The sequence below is a fragment of the Eumetopias jubatus genome, unplaced genomic scaffold, assembly GCF_037043125.1.
Source record: "Eumetopias jubatus isolate StellerSeaLion01/CBP00866 unplaced genomic scaffold, mEumJub1_p1.0 scaffold_2, whole genome shotgun sequence".
Lineage (NCBI taxonomy): Eukaryota > Metazoa > Chordata > Mammalia > Carnivora > Otariidae > Eumetopias > Eumetopias jubatus.
The window spans coordinates 33,696,124-33,705,029 of record NW_028274808.1 but is presented as its reverse complement, the minus strand read 5'-3'; the positions used below and the strand labels follow the sequence as shown (position 1 = coordinate 33,705,029).

At 43.5% G+C, this 8,906-nt stretch overlaps 1 pseudogene; it reads left to right on the top strand.

Annotated features, from left to right (window-relative positions):
* Positions 1-1,982: 1,982 nt before the first annotated feature.
* Positions 1,983-8,265, top strand: LOC114198148 (coiled-coil domain-containing protein 22 pseudogene; annotated as a pseudogene).
* Positions 8,266-8,906: the final 641 nt, after the last annotated feature.

Sequence of the window (8,906 nt, the reverse complement as noted above, 5' to 3'; positions counted from 1 at the left end):
GCAAAGTTAGTCAGACACTCAGACAGGAGCCTTTGACAGAACAAGGGTGACATTTCAAAGAAAGAACGATGATAGGTTGCCTAACAGCACACTCCAGAAATAAGCACCTTTGAAAGGTACAGTGGAAATTTCTGAGCATCAGCCTGGTATTTCATCGTGTAGCGCTATCCATTGAGTCCTTTCATGTAGCTCAACATGAGTTAAATTATGTAGAAGTTGCAAATGCCAAATCACAGAAAGGTGAATTTAAAATTCCTATTTTACAGCTCTGAATTAGTGTGGACAGTTCCCATCAAGAAGGACATTTGTTTCACTTGAGTCCTTGGCACAAATACTGCTCTTTTATGAACAAATTGCAGCTGGAAAAATGATATTCCCCACAGGTAGAAGGAAGGTATTGCTTTTACATTCTCAATAACTAAATGAATATGTATTTTTGATAGCTGCTTTAGAAATGCCTTCCTTGCAGAGTGTTAGAAACTACAGTTACCACTATTTGAAAGTAGGCCTTAAGTACTGAGAAATAGCTTGCCCTTTCCATAATACAGAATTGAGCAGGAAAGTAAGATGCTGTTAGTGGCTAGATTGCCAGCTTCACAGGTATGCAATAGTGTGATTGAATTCAATGAGGGCAAAGACAACTCTTTGGGCTGTTTTCTTCACACTAGAATAGAGTATAATTCTCATAGGTGGACCCACATGATGTGGCATATCCATTCTGAAGGGTGTTGGTTGCAGGAGCATTGTAATACCTACTTCTTGCCTGACTTGAATGCACACACACACAGTGAACAGATCTTACCTTGTTCATTTCCTCTCAATGAAGGTTTAGAAGTTTTGGGTTTAATCCCAGGTGGAATCAAATATGTAATCTTTAGAAATTTTTCGACTTTCCTGGGATTCAGTTCTTTAACCAGCATTTCACTCTTTTACTACGATATCTGCCCTTCCCAGAGATAAGGTTAAAGGTCTGATAATTGCCCATAAACCCTACAAGGTCAGGTCCCACCTTGTTCTTACTACATATATCTCCACCTATACTCTTCCTTACTTCTTCTCTTCCAAACACATATGTCTTCTTGCTGTTTCAAACATGCCTTGTACATTCTCCCTACTAGGATTTTGTTCTTACTGTTCCTGGCAGGCTCGTGTCCCAACCATTCATTCTCCAATGGCCCCTGCCCTTCACCTTACTTAAAATCACAGGTCTCTCTTTCCCTAGCACTCTCCCTCTGTATTCCTTGCTTACACATCTGACATACTATATTTTGCACATTTTTCTTATTTACCTACACACACACACACACACACACACAAATACAAAAAAAATTCACAAAGATTTTTGTTTCATTATTCACTATTGTATCTATTGACACACGGCAGATGTTCCATAAATATTTTTAATGAATATATAGTAAACATTTTTATGGGTTTTAGAGATTTCTTACTTAATTCTTACTCTACCAGGAAAAGATCATTTTAATCCCCGTTTTATGGATCATGAAAATGAGACTTAAAAGCATTCAGGTATGTAGAGCCTAAGGCCCCACAGTTGACATGTGATCAGCTAGGACATACCCTTGAGCCCCTTTTGATTTCAGATCCATTTTCTTTTTGTTATACTATCCTGCCTCTCTCTACCTCAAGAGGCTGCTGTGCAAATTTAGTTTAAAATTATTTGAAGTCTTTAAAAACTGCAATGTCCCATTTTCAAGAAAAGCATACTAACCTTATATTTGTATCTGTTTTTTGATGAGAACACAAGCCAGTGCTTTTTTTTAGAATCCACTTTTTCCTCCACATTGGTTTTTGACAAGCATAAGCTCAAATATATTCCCCATGTCCACTGACTGATTTGGAAGAGCAAGCCCAAAGTGCTACGGAATAAGAGAAGGGAGAAGACCATGGTGGATGGGAAGAGAAGATGAGGAGCCATATGATAATAAAAGTGCTGTCTTCCTTTTTTTTTTTTTCCTTCAAAAATGTCAGTTACCATCCTCAGTAGCTGCCATCATCTTAGTTCATCAGTCTCTGGGTTTGTTGCTTATCTCTGCTTGAGTCTCAGTGAGGGTAAGCATACACCATGGTCCCCAACATTACCTGTGGGAGGAGCCAGGTCCCCCTCAATATGCCCTTTAGCCTCAGTGCCTGAATTGGCTGCTTAGGTCAGCTTGTGCCCTCCTCACAATTCCATCTCATGTCAGCACCAGCTGTAATTCTGAGGGAATGCCTGCTACTTCTTGAATGGAAAATACAGAAATGTTCAACAATCATTCAGTCTGTGGAGTATTCACTAATTATCTATGGGATAAGGGTGAGGGCCAGACACCATACCAGTCACCTGGAGCTGCAAGTAAAATAGTACACCTTACCATTCAGGAGCAGAATATATTTGGACAATGATTTACCTTCTCACATGAGAAGTGTTTTAATAGAGGGCAACTATGGTGGACAATGCTCTTCCAGCTTCTGGGTATGAGCAGTCTCTGTTTCTAGCCCATGCCAACCTTGGACAAAGAACTTGTCACCTCTTCTTTGGTTTTTCCCCAAGGAAATTCACTCAAACATCTGAGTAAGAAATGTTGACTTTATCGGGGATTTCACAGAGGAAGTGGATGAAGGGTCTCCATTAGATAGCATTCAGCAGACCATGTGAAGACCCACTGTAGTCAATATTGTTTCAAGAGTCTCTTTGGCCCTACCACTCCTGATGGGGTGGGAGTGGGGGTTCTCTCTCCTATAGACCCAAGACCCAAGCCTGGCTGACTCAAGTTTAGATGCTCAATAATACTTATGGAAATTATTATTTTTTTAATTTTTAATGGGTAAATTATTATATTCTATTGTGGTAAATACACATAACATATAACTTACTATCATAACCACTTTGAGGTGTACCATTCAGTGGAGCTAAGTACATTCATACTGTTGTGCAGCCATCACCACCATCCATCTCCAGAACTCTTTTCATTTTGCAAAACTGAACTCTGCACCTATTAAGAAATGACTCTCAGTAATGCCTCCTACCCTCAGCTTCTAGCAACCACTACTCTATTTTCTTTCTTAGTTCTTTTTTAATCTTCCATTTTCCTCCACACTCCAGCCACAGGTAACCACTACTCTACTCTGTGTTGCTATGAATTCAGCTTTGTTTAATTCCATGTATATAAATGAGATGCAATATTTGTCTTTCTGTGTCTGGTTTATTTCACTTTGTATAATGTCCTCCAGGTTTACCTATGTTGTCACAAATGTTGGGATTTTATTCATCTATTAGTGGATACTTAGGTTGTTTCCATATATTGGCTATTGTGAATAATGTTACAATAAACATGGGAGTGAAGATATCTCTTTGAGGTAGTGATTTCCTTTCCTTTGGGTATTTATCCAGAAGTAGGGTTGTTGAATCATATGGTAGTTATATTTTTAACTTTTTTGAACCTACATACTGTTTTCTATACTGTTTGATACAATTTACAATTGAGTGAGTAAATTAATGAATGAAAAAATGATTAAAATATGAAAGTAATGGTTTAAGCAAATCAATTTTTCTAGATTTCTGTAACTATGACTCAAAAAAGACATCAAAAGCTATAAGTAAAGCATTTTTAAATGATTGAAGGAATCCTATACTGACTTATTGAAAATTAAAAAACTAAGAATACTTTTGTAAAAAATCAATAAATAATTAACAGAGTTGGGGCACCTTAATCAGCTTTTGTAAATTTGGATTTTCTTCTATTGCGTTTATTCAAGTTAAATTAATATGCATATGATTCATGGTCTCACATCTCTCTCTTTTTATTTTTTATTTTTTTAGTTTGGAAGTTCACGTTTACAAAGCAAGACCATATTTCCCTGTAAACATCCAGGAAGTGAAAGCTGCCAATATCTAACAAATATTCATGGGGAAAAGAGCCAAAATGTCACATGGGTGAGAAATAACTTTCAATGTCCTATCAAAGGAGCTCTTCAAGTTATGTATTGATCCCAACACAAGGAAAATATGCCTAGAAATTTAATTTGACATTTACAATCAATAGCATTCAGATGTCACTGGAGCAGAAGGTAGAAAAAAGATGACTTTAAAATTACAGTCATGAATTTATAATTACAATAATGAATAAAAGTAAAGTTATTAAATTAGCATTTCCAGAGTCTAGAGAAAAATCGGTGTGCCACAGCATATTGCTGAAGAAATGGAGAGGGAGGATCGTGGTTTTTCACTTCAGTAACTCATCTATGCCTTCCTTCTGTCCCATCATTTGGGTCTTCATGCTTCACTTTTTGAGGTGTGCCTACAAACTACTGCACACTAAGCTAGTGCAAAGATTGGGCCATTAAAGAACTTTCTATAAGCATGAAACTTTTTCTCTATTCACTATCTCATCATTGTCCAAAATTCCTAGAGAAAAAGAGCTTTGTGTTCTGGTGGAGGAATGCTTTGCACTTAGTAGGTGCTTCAATAAATATATATTGAATCAGCCAGGAGTCATTGGCATCAGTAGTGTTTACATAAAAAGGTAATCCATATAGTCACAGGACACACAAACTGGAAATAACAAATAGAATTACGTTCTTAAAACAGAAAGACTGTGATTGCACAATTTATATTGTAATCATAATTCCTTTGTGGCTTCTTCCTCAACTTGGTGAGTTCTTCCTTTTCTCCCTGGCACTTTCTCTTCTATTTCTACACATTCCCTTGATGACTTATCCAGTCTCAGAGTGCTAAGTGCCTTCCCTTTGCTAATGTGCAAAGTTACATCTCTGGCCATGAACTCTGGCTTTAACTGTAACTATTTCTTTCCTCCTGGCTACCCAATGCACATATTTTGTTGTTTAATAGGCATCTCACACTTGACATGCCTCAAATCAAAGTTTGTGATTTCCCCTCCTCCAAGGACGCTCCTCTCCCATTCTTTATCTCCACAAATGGGAACCTCATCCTTAGGACAGAACCATCTTTTGACTCCTCTATTTTATCCCAACTCATATGCAATCTACCGTGCATCCTTATCATCAAAATATATACATTTGAATCTAGCCAATTCTTACCAGTTCCTCCCTAGTCACCTGCCTGAAACTCTCATCTTTCACTTGGATTTTTGCAATGGCTCTCTGACTGGTCTTCCTGCTTAAGAGCTGACCCTCACCTGTAGTCTGTTAACACAGTAAGCAGAGTTGTCCTTTCAGACCACACCCTCCTTACTCTGACCTCTGTGGTGTCCCCCATCTCACTCAGAGTAAAAGCCAGCTTTGTACAGTAGCTCCCCTGCTGCTTCACTCATCTCACCTCCTTCAACTCTCCCCCCTTTCATTCCATTTTGGCCATCCTAATCTTCTTGATATTTCTTTCTTTTTTTTTATTTTTTTTTAAGATTTTTATTTATTTATTTGAGACAGAGAGAATGAGAGAGAGAGAGAGAGAGAGAGCACATGAGAGAGGGGAGGGTCAAGGGAGAAGCAGACTCCCTGTCGAGCAGGGAGCCCGATGCAGGACTCGATCCACGGACTCCAGGATCATGATCTGAGCCGAAGGCAGTCGCCCAACTAACTGAGCCACCCAGGCGACCCCTTCTTGATATTTCTTGAACATGCCAAGCATAGTCTTATCTTGAGATGTTTGACTGTGCTGTTTCCTCTGCCAGTGCTGCTGTCCCTGTAGATAATGATTTGGCTTCATTGTTCAGTTCCTTCAGCTTTTTGCTCACATATCACTCAATCAGGAACACCTGGCCTGACAGCCATATGTGAAATGGCAGTAGCCCTCTCCCTACACCCACCCCTGCTGCCTCTGCATTCCCATCCTCATTCTTTGCTGTTACTCCATAGTTTTGATCACCCTCTGGTCTACTCCTCATTGGCCTGTTTTATTTACTACTAATATCTTCCCACTGGAAATAAGTCCCACGAGGAAGGAAACATTCCTGCTGCTTGTTTTTGTAGCTGTATTCTCAGTGTGTCAGACAATGTTTCAATAAACATTTTGGGTGAATTAAATGGATTATAGTTATCATTCATTCCAAAGCAAAGCTGTATTTGCCGTTTGGAGGAGTCCAGATCTCTGGATTACTCAGCAATGTCTTACACATGATTTCGATACTACAGGACAGTTATGCACTGGGTTTCGCCTTTGGGTTTGCATTTGCTAATAAGGTATGAAAGAATCAAACATTGTTTTGTAGTTTTTCTAGGACATGCTATTAAAGGATTATTGAGTGAGATAAGATGTGTTTGTATATGGATAATTTGGCTCCTTAAATTCTCAGAGGTCTCTTTTAGCCAAAGTGGTTAATTTTGGTAAAACAACACTAGATCTTAGATATTCTAGGAAATATATCCTCATCTAAAAAATGTTTTTCAGGTTTCAACAGCTGCGCCTCTCTTCCTCTGCCCCACCCTGAACCCGGATCCGGCACGGAGGAGGCCAACCGAATCCTCATCCATTCCCTGCACCAGGCTGGCACAGCAGTTCCTCCAGATGTGCAGACTCTGCAAGCCTTCACCACTGAGTTGGTTGTAGAAGCTGTGGTCCACTGCCTGCGTGTGCTCAACCTGCCATGGGCTCTGGCCTCAGGCCCCTGCTACCTCTGGCCATGTCCAGCGGCTTCCGCCTGGCCATGAGCCTGGCTCAGGCCTGCATAGACCTGGGCTATTCATTGGAGCTTGGCTATCAGAACTTCCTCTACCCCAGTGAGCCTGATCTCTGGGACCTGCTTCTCTTGGCTGAGCGTCTCTCCTCTGATGCCTCTGAGGATGCAGATCAGCTTGCAGGTGATTTAGCTATCCTTCTCCAGGCCATCAGGAGCCAAATCCGGGACCAGCTGGCCCTGCTCTGGGTGCCACCCCTCCTTTGCACTCCCAAGCTACAGCACCTCCAGGGCTCAGCCTCCCAGAAACCTTTCCACATCACCAGGCTTGTCATGCCTGAGTTGAGTTCCAGAGGGGAGCCCCGGGAGTTCCAGGCGAGTCCTCTGCTGCTACCAGGCCAGGTGCCCTAGCCTGCTAGGAGGGTGGCCTCACTCTTCGAATGCCATACCATCCAGCTCTGCCAGCACACAGGCCAGGACTGCCCTGGGGATGAGGACTGGGTCCACCCGGCACCCTGCCATCCCACCCAGGAGGATACACGGGCTCAGCAGCAACGGCTGCAGAAGAACCTGGCTGAGCATCTACGCCAGACCTAGGGCTGAATAGGGGCTCCCCAACAAGCCAGAGATCTGGGAGAGCTGCTGCAGGCCTGGGGTGCTGGGGCCAGGACTGGTGCTTCCAAGGCCTTCCGCTTCACACACTCAGAGACCTTCACCTTCCATCTGGAGCCTGCGGTTCAGGCAGCCCAAGTGTCTGATGTGCTGGCCACCTCCCGGCGGCCGGAACAGGACACAAAGGCAGCTCGGGAGGTGGAGTCTCTTCAGGAGCAGCTGGAGGGAGTGAACTGCAACACTGAAGAGATTGAAGTCAACATCAAGACCCTGAGAATCAGCCTTGTGCAGGTGGAGACCGAGCGTTTGTAGAGCGAGCTCAGTGAGCAGGGCCTGTGCTTGAAGAGCCGTGCAGGGGAGCTGCTGTCTGGCGGGGCTGCCAACCTGGCCAAGCTGCAGCTCATGGTAGAGAGTAGTGCCCAGCGGGTCTTCCACTTGGCGGGTCAGTGGGAAAAGCACCGGGTCCCTCTCCTGGCTGAGTACCTCCACCTCTGAAAGCTCCAGGATTTCAGAAAGCTGGAATCTTCACGATGGCTGGCAGAGATCCAGGAACTGCACCAGAGCTGCCAAAGAGGCCCAAAGGAAGGAGGAGGTCTATAAACAGCTGGTGTCAGAACTGGAGACCCTGCCTAGAGACGTGTCCTGGCTGGCCTATACCCAGCGCATCCTGGAGATTGTGGGCAACATCCAGAAGCAGAAGGAAGAAATCATTAAGATCTTGTCGAACACAAAGGAGCTTTAGAAGGAAATCAACTCTCTGTTTGGGAAGCTGGACCGGACATATGCTGTGACCGATGAGCTCGTGTTCAAGGATGCCAAGAAGGATGATGCTGTTCGGAAGGCATACAGGTATCTAGCTGCCTTGCATGAGAACTGCAGCCAGCTCATCCAGACCATGGAGGATACAGGCACAATCATGTGGGAAGTTAGAGACCTTGAGGAGCAGATCAAGACGGAGATGGGGAAGAAGACCCTCAGCAACTTGGAGAAGATCTGTGAGGACTCCTGAGCCCTTTGCCAGGAGAACACTGGCCTCCTTGGGCAGGTCCCAGAGGCCTGAGGAGCCCCCAGCACTGCTCTGCTCCTGGCCTTGGGCAGGGAGTTGGGATGTTGGGGGCAATGGCCAAACGCTTGTCCTAGCCTTTACCTCTGTTGGCTGCACAGCTCCTCCTATAACCTTGGCCCCAAACCCCTGCCCACCTGACCCCAACCCTTATCTGGGGTCATCGTCTAGAGCATTGGAACTTGGCTGCAGTTTATTGGAGAGGGCACTGGGGTTAAGACCTTAGATCCCAAATAAATGAAGGGCTCTGTCTGTAGTCAAAAGAATGTTTTTCAGGGGCACCTGGGTGGCTCAGTCACTTAAACATCCAACTCTTGATCTCAGTTCATGTCTTGCTCTCAGGGTTGTGAGTTCACGCCCCAGGTTGAGCTCCACACTGGGAATGGAACCCACATAAAAGAAAATGTTTTTCAGTCAGGTCTGCTGACATTGTTGGGAAAGTACCAGTAATAACTAGTAGCTATGCTTGGTATCTGCTTCCAGGAAAGCAGTCAGAGTAACAATCTGTGATGTCCTCTTGAGCTCAGCACTGTACCCAGCACCATGCCAACACTGTTACTGACAGATAGGTTTAGATGAGGCGACATCTGTCCCTTCTGGTCATATGCCACTTTGATTCTGCTCCATCCAAGCTGCTA